This window comes from Agelaius phoeniceus, chromosome 12 (assembly GCF_051311805.1).
Source record: "Agelaius phoeniceus isolate bAgePho1 chromosome 12, bAgePho1.hap1, whole genome shotgun sequence".
In the NCBI taxonomy this organism is placed as follows: Eukaryota; Metazoa; Chordata; class Aves; order Passeriformes; family Icteridae; genus Agelaius; species Agelaius phoeniceus.
Window position 1 is genome coordinate 11,124,267 of NC_135276.1, and position 17,384 is coordinate 11,141,650.

A 17,384-nucleotide genomic window follows, 5' to 3' on the forward strand; every position below is an offset into this window, starting at 1 on the left:
ACACAGTAGGTACATTGTGAAGCAACTTCCAGTTATTAAAACCCTGAAACATAATGAGAATTTAAACAGTAACAGAAGATCATACATGCAAGCTTTGTTTGCCCAGTTAATATTAAAATTCTTTCATGGAATCACACTAAGATACTTTAATTTTCCTTTTATATATCAAAAACTGAACTCTTTATGCCCTAATGTGACTTTGTATAGTCAGAGCAACAGCAAGAACATGAGAGAAAATCATCTTTATAAGCTGAAGGCCCCATCTGCCTTATATTTCCAAATTACTATGAATGTTGTTATGTAGCTTTCATTTTATGGCAGCACCAAGGAAATCAAACTCTGAATCAGAACTCCCTTCCACAGTGACAAGTACAAACAACAGAGAAGCAATCCTTGCTCCAAAGCCATTACATCTAATCAAATTATTAAAAGTAGTAATAGTGATCATTATGGTCTGTTTGTAAGGCTGCATTTAAATTCATCAGCAGATGCCACATCAAGCACATGCAGTCATAAATTGTTACCTAATCTGCTCAAGGACATGAGACCAACACTTTTGATCCACAGCTAAGGGACTGTGACTGCAATGAGCAGTACTTGAGAAAAATTAATTCACAGAATGCTTTGGGTTGGGCCTGACTCCTGTGGAGCAAATGCAAAATATAAATATATAAATATCCTTTGGCAGGAGGATGCAGCTAAGACAGTCTTTAATTTTAAGGTACACAAACCTGAACTACCTTAGGCTGCTACCAAGTTCCTGGAAAGGGCTGGATCTGTTTAGAATATTAATTGGAGCTTGTGCATTTTCTGAATTCCATCAGGTCTGAAGAGTTTTACTTTAATAGCACCATTATCATTAAATTTCACTGAAAAAAAAAAAAAGAAACAAAGGGGTATTTATATCCATTTATATCCTTTAAGTAAGTGTTACTACCTAAGTTTGACAATTATGTGCACTTTTTTTGAGGCACCTCAACTGCATAGCCAGAGTATGTGAACGAGGCAGAATACACTATAATTATGTAGAATTGCATATTCCATCTTGTGCAGTTCTAAGATTTTGATTCAGTTTCAAAACGTTGGATTTTTTTTCCTCTGTGTAGAGATTTATACTAATTTCTCACCACCAATAAACAATATTTCCTGAAACAACGTTTCCTTTATTTTCTAGACTTTTCACATATAAAGGGACAGCCATTAGCCATTCTCACTTCAATAACTGCAAGGTACCTCTCATGGGTTAATATAATCTATGATCTAAGCTAGCAGAAATACTCTATGAAACATCCAGCATCCATCAGTTTTGAAAATGCTAAAAATTATACAAATGGCTTGGTGTAAATCTAAAGGCTGAAAATCTTTTTTCAGCTTAGGGGGAAATATAATCATAAAACTGAGTAAGTCCATGGTTTTATGGACATCTGTAGTTATGTTCCTACCAAGAACAGGTCAAATAATCATTTCTTGGAATTAGACTGTGGTGAGTTGAGATACAGAAACCAGACCATGGAGCTCAAAATGCTGACCAGTAACAGCAATCATTTCCAGAATCTGTCTCCCATGGAAGCAAGCACTGGTGTTTAAAGCCATGATTACCTTAGCTCTGAGTTCCTTGTACCCCAGTGTGCATTGTTCTATTTCTGAGCAGCTCTGGGAAGCTGAGTGTGTAGGGCTATAAAACTGCACTCTGTGGATTTTGTGTGAGTCTAAATGTAAACAACAGAACTTACAGCTAATTGCCTTTAAGATAAAGCTGACTTAAGCAATTGAGATAACAGAATCCTACAATACTCTGGATGCAACATACTAAAAATGTGAATTAATAAGTTAGCTGATATTGAGCTCCAGATGTTTCTTACTCTGGCAATGTTCCTTAAGTGATGATAAGCAGATTTACATACTTAACTAATATGCTTATTTAAAGAAAATTTCCAGATCCAGACTAGCATCCAGATTTTTTACTTGGCTTCAGATCAAAATACATCCTATCAAGAAGGATGGCATCCAGGAAAACCTTTTCAACATCTGCTTAGAACTAAACAACAGATATTTGATTTTCTGCAAATTTAATTTCAGGCAAAATTTTACTTCATCCAATAATTTTTATATCCTCAAGACAGCCTGACCTAGTCCTTTTACATATTCAAATCTCAGAATGCAGTTCATATGCTGGAAAGACAGCAGTTGCTACAGAGAAACTCTATTAGTTTGTAGTTCACATTTAAGACTGCAATGAGCAATTTCACTTTGAGTGAGACAAAGGCTTTTTTGGAAGCAAAGCCCTTCCTTCACCAATAATATCAATGAACTAAAGAAACAGGTTCACAAACATTTTATATCTTACTAGAAATCTAAAAAAATTTAAGTTCCAGCATAAAAACTTAAGCTCTGCTTTTTCAAAAGGCTGAGGAATAGAAAATAACTTAATATTATTGAGACATAGGTGGTGTTCTTTGAAATTCTTATGAGAAGTGCTTATTGTCAAATTTAAGGCATGATAAGAAAAAAAGCAAATCTGAGCAAAAACTTAGAAGAAAATACTTGGAGGAATGCATGCTATTCTAAATTTCTTGCCAAATTACAGAAAGTAAAACACAAATATACTGGAAGGATCGTGTAAATTCCAGGGCAGAGTAAAAAAAACCAGCCAGAAAATACGAAATATGGACTTCATTTTCAAAATAAATTTTTTTAGAAGAAAAATTAAATGGAAAAAAAAAGTTTCCAAATAAGCTGAGCCCTGGCATAAACTTCTACTGAAAGCCAAGATAATGATTATATAAACACAAAGGAAGTAAATGTTAAACAATGCAGATGTGCAGACTGCTTGAGGAATGACACCAAGGATTAGGAGGGATGAGAGTAAAAACTACCCAGTTTTCCTTGTGGTTCCTTGGTGTACATGAGAGAACAGGACCTACCAGGGACTTGGCACAGAGGAAAGCCCTCTGGATATGGCTCACACATCACAGGGTTGGTCTCTAGAACCTCACACCCACAGCTCTCAACCTGCTTTGCAAAGCATGTAAGTGCAGGAAAACTGCTAATCTGGATCACCCTGCAGGGCCATGGCAGATTCAGAAACATAACAAGAACCTGCTGCACACACTGATCTCACTTTAGTGAGAAAATATACTCCTATACTTCATTTGTTGTGGGGAAAAATGACAAAAAATGTGACAGGACCACTCCCTGTACTGTACTCATGAAAAGAAAATAGAGGGAAAACAAGAACTTATTATTTCATTTAGTAAGTGTGATTTTAATTTTTTATTTTTTGTTAACTGGCATTGAGACTTTGGAATATCTGGCATTAACAGTGCTGCTATCAGATGGAGTCAGACTTTCCCACTGATATTTGTTTTGCCACTGAGTCCTTTCATTCCATTCACTTCCACCCTGAAGACCATGGCTTTTCCCTTTTTAACATCTCTACACAGCACTTCTACTTTTGATTTAGCCTAAGTCCCTTGTCTCCCTGCCTTATTACTTTAATTCCCCTTTGCTGAGCTGCAGAATTAATGCTAGATGAACCTGCCCACAGGGCATCCATCCCGTGTGCCTGAGTGGAACAGCAAACAGAAACCAGTAGGGAAGTTTGCAAATGGTTCAATTATTACATGAATTTCAAAAAGCAGCTTCTGATAAGATTAGCTTCTCAAATGTGTTCCATGTGGTTTCACTGAGCAGACATTGGGGCACATTGTCTGAATCTGACCACAGAGTGACTTGGGCTAAAGCCTGGGCAGGCAGAAACAGAATGACAAAAATCTGTGCTTGTTCTCCTCCTCATTGTCTCCAGGATCTGTGTCCTAGATCCCTGTGAGGTTGCACAAATCTGTGGGATCACTGGCTCATGAGAACACCCTGCTCCAGTTCCTGCCCCATTCCTTGTCCTCTTCCATCCATTATGGCACCAGCCTCCAATCCTGGGGTAGAATTCTGCCTGAGTTTTGCTCTTTCCTGGGAGAACAGGCCTGTTTTAGTCTGTACTAACCCTTGGAATCAGCCAGGCAGTAATGCAATTTTTATCTCAAGCCCCAAGGAAAAGTGAAGGTATCACAGCATTCGGGAAATGTCCTTTTGAGTGAAACTAGCCAGCTCTGGTTCTCCTGTTGCTCAAACTCCCCAAGGCAGGCAAAGATGCCTCTTTCCTTATTTGAGGGCACCCCGAGACATGATGCTGCTCTTTCCATTTTGTAGAGTCAGCCAGAGTTCAAAGAAGTGTAAAGCCATGTATAATGAATCTGATCAGATGTGTTCTGCTACCAGAGTCATTTATCTTCTCATACCCAGGCCTCAGTCATGAAGGAAAACAGAGCTCTGCTCCTTGCAAACCATAAAACATTTCCCTGTAATTATCCTGACACCATTAGACACACTCAGTCACCCATAAATTAATGTAAATCATGTGAATATCATTTACCATAAAACAAACACCTGCAAAGCACAGTAAAACCTTCTTTTCCCCCTTCTCAGGCAATGACAAGCATTTCAGTCAGTCCAGAATAGCATTGGGCTGATATTTAATGATCCAACACTGTGCTAGTCTGCTCTATGACAGGCATCTGTGCAAAAAGTATTCAGCATAAAATAGATTCAAGGGAAGAAACAAGAAGTGGTAAACAACATTTCCCAAACTATTTAAGTGATGGAAGAGCTGTATTCCCAACTTTCACAAGTGAATTAAGATGCATATGAGATTTTGAAAATTGTAATGGACTGACAATAATTAGGCATTTGTGTGAATTATACTTTTTATCTCAATTTAATTATTCACTTTTACTCACTTCTGTGATTAATTAGGCTTTGTTTTGAAACATTACTCCTAACAGCTAACAATAAAAGATATACTAACTACTTGCAGCATAAGGAGGTTTATATAAGTCCCTTGACAGGGCTCAGAAGAAATGCAGCCTGAGGAGTCACAGCAGGAAAAGGTGCTTGCAGTGGTGGTCTTCTACCCTGGAGGAAGGACAGCTGTGAATCAAGAATGGGAAACCCATAAAAAAACAGAAAGGAAGAAGAAATACTTATTTTTTTCAGGTTTCAGGAGGGCTGCAGGTGCTGTTACTTCCTAGAGAAGCTATGCAGGAGTTAGAAAGAAAAAGAACTGCAATGAGTAGGAGGAGTTTTGTTAGCTAGCTGCTGTGGGAAATGAGCACTGGGAAGGCACTTGGGCCATCTGATCAAAAAATACTCTAAAGTGGCAGAGAAATTGAAATGAGAGTACTATTGTGGTGTCCTGAAAAAATACTGGAAGGGCTGAACTAGCAAAACTGGGCAGGAGGAATGCTTGTGGTGCAGGAGGGAGGGTGCTCTTCCTGGGCAGCACCTGGACATTTCCTACAAGGTCATAGCAGCTGTGACACACAGACACAAAGCCAGCAGCACCCTGAGGGGACTGTGCTCAGCTGACCACAGGCACAGGCGTGCTCTGTTTCCCCTCTTGACTCAAATCAGGACTTCCCAAAGCTCCACAGGGAAGAACCCAACGACTGTGGCACCCCAGGGATCTCCCCTCAACTCTGCATGGGGTGAACCAGCCTCCCCTTCCTCAAACACCATTCCCTTGTTTTTCCCATTATTTTATTGCCGAAGATGCTTTATTGCCAACAAACACTGAAAATCTGAAGTGCTAAAATGGAAAGGAAGATAAGAATTTAACGAAGCAAAGTGATTTCAGTACCAACCTGATTGTTTCACCAGCCTGACGTGCTAATACACAAGTGTTCCTTTAGTATTAAAAAAGTCATCAAGCCATGATAAAGGAGACAAAATCACTTCCAGTCTCACCTGGGAACTTGCAGCTAACAGCACAATTACACACGATACTACATCAGAATATACTAAAGCAAAAATTAGGAGGGTTTTTATTTATATGCATTCTGTCTGTGCAGCAGTGTCAGAGTTGACAGCTCAAAAGACTGCTTTTTCCCAAACTCCTACTTTTAATAATCTGCAAACATGATTGAAGGAAGCAGTAAGAAATCTAATAAAAATGAATGCAGGAAGGATTATGGAGACAGCTTCATGACAATTTACAGTTCTACATAGCAGTCTCTTGCCACGAGTTGTGATAAGACAAATCTTGTTTACAGTGTGTTAATCCCATGTCCCAATAATGCTGGTATGCAGTGGATTCAACTCTTCTGCAGAGTGGAGATGCTTCTGCATTAAATGAACAGCTGCAGGTAGCAGCAGCCTGAGTGAGAGAGCAAAGGCCAAGGGTTAGTCTAGATTACATTTTCCAATGAGTCACTCACATCTCTCTCCCTCAGAAAATGTTTGATGTAAGTTGTTTGGTTGTAAATTATAAGTAAAGCTTTATTTGAGCTTTTCTGGGTCAATGATTGACTTTTATTGTTCTCTTAAGAGGGAAATTTGCAAGCTGGCTTTCAGGTTTTTTCATATAATAGAGATTTATGCATTTTCTATGACTAAAGAGGACTCTCACATTATGAAATACCTTTAGCCATGAAGAGTGTGTTTATATAACACCAGGTTCACTTCTAAATCAATTCCCCCAAGGAATGTAAAATTTAGTAATTCTCTTTTCAGAGCTGGTAAAAGATCATGGACTATTACCTTTTTATGTCTGTGCAGGTGTTAGGTCCTATCACTGCTTACTCACATCCAATCTCTTCAAAATATTAGCTAATTAGACATTGTCCAAGCTGTTGGCCCCAAAAGGTAATGGTTTGACCCAGATAGGACACATGTCTGGATCTCAGAAATCAGATTATTTTCCTAGATCTGATATTTAATTTTCTGGATACTTTAGGCAGCTCACTTCATCTTCTGTGACTGCTTAATCTTTGACCTTTATTACTGTCTGTTTCAACCCTAAAACTTTCTCTTATTCCATATGGATACCTCTCCTATTTTGTTTGGCAGCATCAATATTCCACTAGGAAACAAAACAAAACAACTTATGACAATAATTTCAAAAGTTTCAAGAATCCCATGCACAGACTTATATCTTCAGTTGATTCTTATTGGTAATAATCTATTGGTAATAATTGGTAATAATCACTAATCTTCTGTTTCAGTGTTTCATTCATGCATTTGAGAATGTGAAAATATGTTTTTCTCTAGGCTGTACTTTACATCAGTAAGGGAAAGTTAGCTGTCCATTAGTCAATTTTTATTTTGTTTCTGACCAGCTTGTTCTTGGAAACAATAACCTGAGTTTCTTGTCTGTCTGCCACTGGGATGTGTGCATCCTGGATCAGTTCTAACCCATCCCAGAGCCTGGAGATGTATTGTGTGTAATCACATCTGTCATGGCAGGAGATGGTCACCTTAGCAGAAAGATCACTGTAATGGGTTGCTAATGGGCTATTAAGGGCCTTTCAAGTATCAAGATGATCATCATAAGTAAGAACTGAGAGTCATTCTTTATTTCTGTTAAGATTAATTTTTCCCAAGTAATTTGGTGGATTAATAATGCAAGGTTTGTGCACCTCAGGAACTGCTTCACAGTTTCTTACCATATGCTATGCAAATTCAATAATTAACTCTTGACTTCACTATTTAAATATAAGGTGCTACTAACTCTATTTAGGCACGGGGAAAATACCCAGCTGAGCAAGCATTCTGAAAGAAACAATTAGATGATATACTTAAAAAGGAACATGATTTGATCAGAGATTTCAGAACTACACCAACACACATCCAGTTATAGTCCATAAACATTTTTAAATGGCAAAATTAAGAAAATATTTGTCACCTCAGATCAATCTTTATCATTGCTTTGTTCTCAGATGAATTTCTGGATACTGACACCTCTCAGAGATTTGCAGACTATATCAAAATATTCTACATTGTGCCTAAACTGGTTCTCTCAGGGTTGATGCCCTTTCAAATGAAAGCAGAAAACATGAAAAGTGGCATTATATGTTCAGATGTGGAATACTGAATTAATTTTGGCTTATATAACAAATGGAAAGGAAGAAAGCAGGTTCTTTCCAGTCCTAGCTGGTTATACATCTTATAACAAACTGTCAAACAATTTGACTTTTATGTCAGTTTTTCCTAGGTCTAGTTCCCAGTTTCTTGTGAGTTGGATAGGTACCTGTCACTAACAGACAACAGAAGTATTGTCTTACCTGCACTTACACCTTTGAGCTTTACAGGTTATCATTGCAAAGCTGTGATACACACACACAAATAACAAATATAAAAAGCTTTTTTTCTCTTTTTTTTTTTTTTGCCAGCAGTACGCTTATTCTCAAGCTCTTCTTTATAGTTAAATATTTCTGCCTTCTTTTGGATCTGCCCCCTTTATCAATAAGATCAGCATGCTCCATGTTTAATATGCCTTCTTGAACTTGCTCTGGTGATTCTGCCTGTATTTTCTTACAATCCTGAGCTGCCCCATGTTGCATCTCTTCCTCTCTTACTATTCCAGCACTATCTTGGAGGGTAAGTGTCAGCAGGTGTAAACAGGAAAAAGGAGACAAGTGGCACCATTATAGCACTGCTTTCACTTGAAAGGGGCTACTTTTAGAAAAGAAAGCACTCGCAGCAACTCTTATTTGATTGGCATCATTGTCTAGTGAAGCTGGCACACCATCTTGTGAGCAGGCACAGTGCCATGGGAACAGATGGGCATGTGCATGGGAAGCCAAAAGATAATGTACAAGTACCAAATGTGTGTAGTGGAGGGCAAGTTTCCCAGGCAAGGAACATCGGAATGGCAGTTTGTAAGCTCCTGCACCTATGTTTGAGGGAGATAACACACACATTGAATCTTTACAATACATGCATGGGTAAAACACTCCAGAACAATAGACTGGGGCCCAAGAGTCTGGAATTCAGTGACTGCTGAAGGATTATCAAATTTGAAACCTCCTGAAGTAAAGGAGCCATGTAAAACCCCAAAGTGGTACCTTCACAGGTGCAAACTAGGATACTATTTCTGGCCTTGACATCAACCAGGAGATAGATAACTGCAGACCAGGAAGCAGGGGCTGCATGGAAGCATCCTCTCCAACGATGTCTCCCAAGCAAAGCTTTCTCAGATGAAGACTTCATGTGGGCCATCACATTTAATAACAGATGGACTTAATGCCATGAATGTGTGTTACATCGATGTGAATCCATTCATGGTTTTAGTTACCACAACACCTTAATGAATTCTACATGTGAATCATCCATAAAATGAGTGAGCACTTCCTTTAATTTCTGTGAAACTTGACCCTTGACCAGAGTTATAGGGTGGCAGTATAGTCCTTATGTTGCCAGAAATAACTGCTTCTTATTCCTCTCTTTTACATTGCTTGTGAATATATGGACTTCTACAACAGCCCCCTCCTGCACTAAGTTATGTTTGTGTTTCACAGCTAGCATTTCAGACCTCCCAGACTGCACAAAATGGACACAGACAGTTCCTAAGGTCAAGTCAGAAATCTGGTTTTGCCTAGAATTTGGTCTCTACTTTTTTCCTGCCAACAACACCATCACCACCAGTATCTGGTAAGCAGCAATATTATGTGGAATAAAATAGAAAAAAAAACAAATCAGAGACATGATAAATATTCATGAGTGTTACCAGTCAATTCTGGCTTGGCAGAACTACACATTTTTCTTAAATGGGCTTGAATGACAAGAAGAAACAGATCAGATCAAACAATGCCATGTTGTGCTTCAGTAGGAAACCACATTTTTTGGACCTCCATAGCACATGCACTTCATCAAGAACTAAAGCACAGTAGCAGAATATAAAAATAATAATGGACTGAGATGAGTTATCCCAAGATGTGACAATGGGTATTTCTCAGCATTCTTTCCTGTCAGCCCACTGCATACCAACAAAATTAAATTAAAGCATCCATTCATATTCTCAACTCATTGCTAAATATTCCCTTAACCTTTTTCCCCCCTCTATTAGGAACCAAATGGTAAACAAGGATGGGACTATAATCTGTTCCCATACCAGCATGGGGATTTTTGATACTTCTAACAGTTATATCTCTAGAAACACCTAAGGTAGCACACAGCAATGTTCCCTTTGATTCCCAAGAACAAGAAAAAGGAATAACTGCTCTAAGTCTAAATGTTTAGAATTTTATACCAATACAACTTCAGCAACCTCACACAGCATGTAGGTGATACTGGGTTACCTGTACAGAAAGGGCATCTCTTTGTCAGTGTGGCACCATTGCAGGATATTGCAACACAAAAGATCACACCAAAAAAATAAACTTCAGGGTTTGAAAACACTGTAGTGTTTTCTGTAGTAACACCACTCAGTTTAAGGAATCATGCTCATGTTATTACCTCTGTACTGCTGAATACATGCATATGAAAGCTCTTTGTTTTAAAACCTCTGCTTCCAAACCTTCTTAATTACAATTTTTAGATATTTTAAGAGACATAATTAGGCTTTACATCCTAAACTTATTCCCTGAGAACAAATCCAGCCTGCTCCCCTTCCTTTATACATGTTCCCATACAGGCACACCAAAGCACATTTTATTCTCAGTCAAAAAAACTTGAAAGAAAAATATATGTTTTTTTTTTTTTTGTATATCTTGGAGCATTTGGCTGTCTTATTTAGCACTCTAGGTAGAATAAGTGATAATCAATAGTGTAATCTGCTTGCACCTGGATGGTTTGATGGAAACACTTTTGAAACACATCATAGTGCCTGATTTTCTGTAACTTGGCCAGCTCTTCTTTCCTCTGCAGCAGCAGCACTGTATCTAGCTTATACCAGTTAGTAGGTAAAATCAATTAAATGTTATTATTAGCATTTAAAAATGCAGTTGCACCTCACTGGCTTCTCTTACATTAAATTTACCCAGCTGCTTTATCTCTTTTAGCTTCAAATTGGAACAATTCACAGGACAGGCCATGTGTAGGTGCCAACAGCAGCACATAAGCCACTGGTAGGTTCTGGGTTCTCACTGTAGAGAGACTTTCCCTCCAGCTGCACAGTGCTCCAAACAGAGAGAAGTCAGAGAGGTAAATTAAAAGTATGGTTAATTTCACAAACTGACTAGGATGGTCTCTCACTATCTTGCCTTAAGATACCAAGAACTTTCTTTCCATTTTGTCTACTAGAACATTATTTCTCCCTAGTTCTACCAAACCAGCTTCAAGAGTTTCAGAAAAACAAGATGAACAATTATTGGGGTAGTGATTTTACATGATTTGGATATACAAGTGTTCACATAATGCCCTTAGCAACATGCCAAATTTTGGCATATTTTGAAGCTCATAGTATCTAGTACATGCATGCAAAACAAGCTTTCTATACTTTTCTCTGTTGCAATAAGTTCACTTTTCTGGAGAAAAGGTGCATTAATTAAAAATGTTTTTACTAATATTTCTGCCACAGAAAAATGAATATGTGAAATATAAAACCTGTTGTTTTTAGCGTTCTCATTTTTTTCCAAATTTATCACAGAGCATTCTTTCACAATAATTCTAATGCCTTTATGGGGAACTTGTTTGGACCTAACCCAATTTTAATTTAATGTGAATTTGGATCAGGTAAAGTGCTGTTCACAGAGTGTATCTGCCAGAGTATAAATTGCTCAATACTAAAATGCCCACCCTCTAGAGAACAACTTCTGCAGGTACTTTATAAACAACTGCTGAGGTTACTCAACCTGTTAATTACCGCTGAAAATTCAGCCTGGTATCCAAATTATGTCTGTTACAAAGAATGTTTATGCCAGAATTGTCAGCAGCAAGCTGCCTTCTACATCCCACCCCCACTGCCACTCTGCAATGCCCTTGAAACTAAGCAGATACAGTGTCAGTGAAGAATAAAATGAGGAATTCATGGGAGCACTCATATACTGCAGGTACACACTCTGTAACGACACACTCCTGCTCTGTAAGCAGTTCTTATACATCAGATGCTCACAACCTAAGTTACACACCTAAAAATAACTGCTTGTGTCAGGAGGTTGTAAAGCAAGAGGAACAAGTTCTACTTGCACCCAAGTCCCTAAAAGCAAACGGATAAGTACTCCAGCTTTAATAATCACAACAAGCACCATTTCAGAGCACAATTGATCTGCTGATGAGATTGGGTTCAGAAAAGGCTACTAACGAAAATCCACACCTCAGGGTAAAGTTAATGAGGCTGTCGAAGGAGCAGCAGGGCCAGATTTAGTGCCAAAAATGCACCAGTGACACTAGAGAGTCGAGGAAGGTGAAGAAAAAGAGTGCTAAGTGATAAGGAACCGTGCAGCTCAGTGACAGATAGATTTAAAGCTCCTAAGTTCAATAACCACATGACAAAGATTGTTAAATCAATTCATAAGAATTATGCTGAATCCTGACTAAGATGCACATCAGACAAATAGCACAGCATTTAGAGCCAGGAAATATAAGTAGTCAAGAAGGCAATCTATGTGGCACATGAAATATGAACAAGGAAGGGGCTCTTGGACTCCCTGTGAGCTGCTCAGTGCCTTCTTGCTGAGCTGTAGCAAATTTCTACCATCGTGCTGAAGACACCCTGGCACCCCTTTCCTGGCAGTTCAAATGCAGAAGGCAGGAACAATGGGAGGATGTCAAACTCAGAAAGGGCTCTTAATCAGGACACACTCAAAGGTCAAAAATAAATTTCCAGTTCTGCTTCCCAGGGCTTTTGAATAAAATTTGTCAGCCATTGCTCTGTGGGTAAGAAATACAAAAATGTGGTGGAATATGCAGTAAATCACTACCTTCCAATGGCTCATTTACATGAAATACAGCTCAGAGATAAAGTCCAATCTGGCCATTCCAGTGAAATCCTGAGATCATGGCAGTAGGGGTTATTTACAAACCTGGGGTCCCCTCTAAGTGAACCAAACTGGACTGGAAAGTCCATCTTGGATCTCATCACTGTAAGGCCAGAGTGAGCCCTTTTTCTTAGTCCCAGAATGCAGGTGTCCAAATCCCACAGAAGATATTCATTCTGTGTCTCAGTTAAATAGTTATGAAAGAATTGAGAATTTTTCATAATGGCATCAGGCTTCAAATCCGTTTGTCTTTTTATTTTGACAAAATATTAATATTGCTAAAGGATGAGAAAATCTACTATTTGGTAGAGCTATTGGTGTCTTTCAAATGGCTAAATAATGTAGGTCAAAGCCACTGCAAAAAATTCAATATTGATAAATGAAAATTAATGTACATTGGGGAGGCAATGGGAATTAGTCATTCATCTTAGTGAGTTCCAAGCTGATATAATCCAGGAAAAGCATCCAACCAATATTGTGAAGACCTGAAGCATGCCTGCAGCAGGAATGGCAACTCATAAAAAGAAAAGAAAGTTTTATTATATAAGGAAAAGAATGAAATAATGTGAATTAAAACACCTGGAGATTTTCTGCATCTCATGAGGGATATGGAAGAAATGGAGTTCACAGAAGCAGACAAGTATGATGGAAGAAAAAAAAAACCTCTTAGATAAGGATAAATTGCCTTTTAAACTTATTTTGTTTATTTTCTTGAAAAGAAGACAAATAGGGACAGGCATGACAAAAAGTGTATTAAGAAGTAATGAAAGCTATAAAGAAGGTCAACTGGGAGCTTTTCTTCTTCTCTTCCATAATACAACAAAATGAGTTAGTTATTAAATTGAAGTGGGGCAAATTAGGAACTGATAAAAGGAAAATAATTTTTCTCACACAACACATAATTAGATTTTGGGACTCCTTACCATGGCGTTTTGCTAAGGTCATAAATTAAACAAGATTCACAGAAGGAATAGATTTCACATAGATAAATTCTTGAGATACACTGGGGTTGAAACAAAGAATTTTACTTAATGCTGACAAAGAATTATTTGAAGTGGTTTAAAACTCTGGGTTTTAGATATTAAGACAAACATAATGAGCACTTCACAGATGACCCCTATTAGTCAGAATGCTGGACAGCAAATCTAGAGCTCTCCTCCAGTACAGTAATTGCCACATACTTGTGTTTCAAACATTACTCTTCATGGCTATAAAGCTGAAAGTATGAGTTTACACTGCCCAGGGAATAAAGACAAGTTTGAGGTCAGGGAGTTGAAGGGAAGGGGATAACTCAGGGAGCAAACTAAGGGGCTTCCCAGTTACTCCTGCTTGAGATTTACAGCCACAGCTGAGGAGAGATTCCATATGGAAGGAGCTTGCAGAGATTGCTTTTACCTCCTCCATCTTTATTAGCTACTTTTACTGTCATCAGATAATTTTTAAATGCTGATCATGGAACAATCCAATATGGTAGTTTTCAGACCAGGAAGTACAGTGATTGCTTTGTTTAAAAACTGGGAAAATGTGATCCTGCACACAGAAAGCAAAGGTCTTTTACATTTCCTTCCTAAATGCTCTCCCAGTGCCCAGGAAGGTCACTGGACACGTCTCATTTCAGCAGTAGTGGTGCTCAGGAATGCTGTTTGGCCAATTCTAGAACAATATACACAATTACAGTGGTTCACTTAAAGACTGTTTTTTTCTGCAAACACTAATTATTATAGGAAAGACAGTGAGTAGCTGCTGGAATGATTTATTACAAAACACAAAAGTGTTTGAATCAGAGCATTTCAGTTAGTGGGAAGAAGTGAGCCACTCATGGGGGCAATGGCAAGAAAAGAACATGAGAAATAAATGAAATGGAATGGAATCTGAAGAAGAAAAAAAAGCTAAAAATTGCAAGGACATCCAAAACTGGAGAGATACTGTAATTGACAGTTTGGCCTAACAGGAATATAGAACTTTCCAAACAAAAATAAACATCTCCTCACAATTATACAGAAATTGTGTATCAGACAACATTTTTTGGCCTGTGCTCAGTGATATACATCAGGTGTTCGGGTCTACAGAATTTCATTTCTTTTTGCTCTTCTAACTTACAATTCTTCATTGAACTTCAGTATTGATTTACTCCCAAATCACATACTGTACCTTCTCACACTATTGCTTTGTAGGTAAATGTTAACAACACTACAAGATGGAGCTGATCCAAAGTGTTTGTTAATTCATCAGTAGTGGGAAACCTATGTGTTTTCAAGCAATGCAAATTGGTTTGGCTCCTGCACAGCTCCTACTTTTTCCAAACACTGATGGCAAAAACATTTCCCAGGATTCATATCAAGTATTCATTTTAACAGCATTAATTTATGATGTAGGTTATTCCATTCTATCCTGAACAACATGACTTATTCAAAAAGCAAGCAATTTTCCAAAGTAAATACTCATTTTCCATTCTAACAGTGGTGCTCTTTGTGGAATTTAAGAGAAAGGGGCTGGATCTGGAAAACATCTTTTCTACTTTTTTTTTTCCTTGGGGATCATTCATTGTACTATTAGGATGTTTTAAATACTTAACCCTTCCCACAAAATTTTAAAACTCACTACATCTACTGTAGAAGTGGAATTATGAATTAGGATTAACTTTCTAAAAGAAAGTTCTTACTTCATTTTTACTGCTACTATTTTTGTCTGCTTCTCTGGCTTCAAAATTCTGTAGATGATTATAGGATCACTCAGCATAAAAAGAATTTTTTCATTACAATATTGACCTAATTGTCCATGAGTCACTTAACCTCCCCGGTGATTCGGGAAACATGTCAGTGTAAGTGTGCCCTTTGTGCTGGAGTGAATTTGTCTCCTGGTAGAATTTATAAATAAAGCAAAATTGAAGCTTGAGGTGTTGGCAGTCATGACTTGGGTGCATGTTCACAGACTGGAATGACCATGCTGACATCTACTCTGTTTGTTGGGATTATCACAGAATGCAGGGAGAAGGGGCTTTCTGGCCAAACCTGAACTTCTGGACTTAAAATCTGCCGCCTGAAAGACCAGTTAAATAAAAAACCTACAAAAATATTAGAAGAACAACAAGAACTTGGACAGATTCTCAAGGGCACTGTGTTTGTTGTATGTAACACAGCAAGATTAAGAATTACCCAGGCAGTTAAACTGAGACAACTGAAATGCTGGGGTGTAAAACTAGGGTGTCGGAGGACAAAACAGATCTGTGATTTTGAACTAAATATCATGAAACACTTTCAGAAAAATAAAAGTTTACAATGCGTTTCTAAAAACCAATCCCTTACAAAATAAGTTCCCTTGTTCAGAACGAAATACGTTCCCTTGTTTATCTCTACATTGACCTGTTATCTCAAAATTAACTGCCAAAGAGGAGGCAAAATGCAATAATTCTGTAGCTATGAATGAATACTCATACTCTGTTTTGATAACTAATAATGTAAGATCAGCTAATTAAACACCCTCTTTAAATGAATGCTTGAATGAATTTTTAATTCACTCACTGTTACCAGCATGGTTCTTAATAGAACAGAGCTCTGTAGTTTATATCTAAATGGATTTCCAGAGTCAAAATTGGAGTGCCCTCCATCAACTAAGAGGGAAAAATGTGTGGGTGTATGCATTGTGTGTCTGTGTAAAGGGGAGGGATCACAGAATCATGTTGGTGGCTCTAAATTATCAGCAAAAACAATCTTAAAAATTAAGCAAGAGTTGGCAGAAACATTTTTTCTAGATTGTTGATAACACAATATGAGTGTTTCTAGTTGATGTTTTACACCAAACAACTTCAAATACCAGGAAGGATAATTACATACACGAGCAGGGGAAATGTATTATGGTGACATGATGGGAAGCAAATCATGCAGCTGTGAAATCATCCAGGTGCCAGGATATCTCCCCATGTGAGGGACACCAGGCAGGTGACAATGCCAAGCCTTGCCTGTGGTGTGTAATGCTGTGATATCTGGGGCTGGGTGACACTTTCTCTCAGGAATGATGTCTTAGAATTGAAGTTCTCAAGCCTCCACTACAGCTGGCACTGTGTCTGATTTACTAATTTATTAATACTAATAGCATGCTAATAGAAATTGATGAGGAAGAGCCTTGGTGTCATTCACACTGACCTGCCCAAGGACAGGAATGGGCAAAAATACACCAGAGGCATGGAGAACACAAGTGTCGTCACAATTGTTCGACTAAATTTGTGAGCAGCTGATCATCTGATGTTTGTGCAAAGAATAAGCCATTCACTCTTTCTCCAGCCACACCAGGGAGGCTGGAGCTATTAACATTTCTGTATTAATAATATTTGTTTGTGGGACTGAGTACTTGGAAGCACTCATGGTGGGCTGCTACCACACGCTCCTCAATCCTGCAGGGTAATACTGGCATCAACCACCAGGGTGGATGTAAACTAGAACCCCAAACTAGCAGCTTCTGTCTGAGCTAACTCAACTGACAAAAACAAACAAAATAAAGCCATTTAGGATAGCAAAAGTAAAGATAAAAGCCTACCCCCCAAAAAATCTATGAGGGTCAGCAGATCAGAAGATATTGCTCTTTCATTTTCACAGCAATCACAGCTTGCATGAAGCTGCCGGTATTCAGCATAAATAA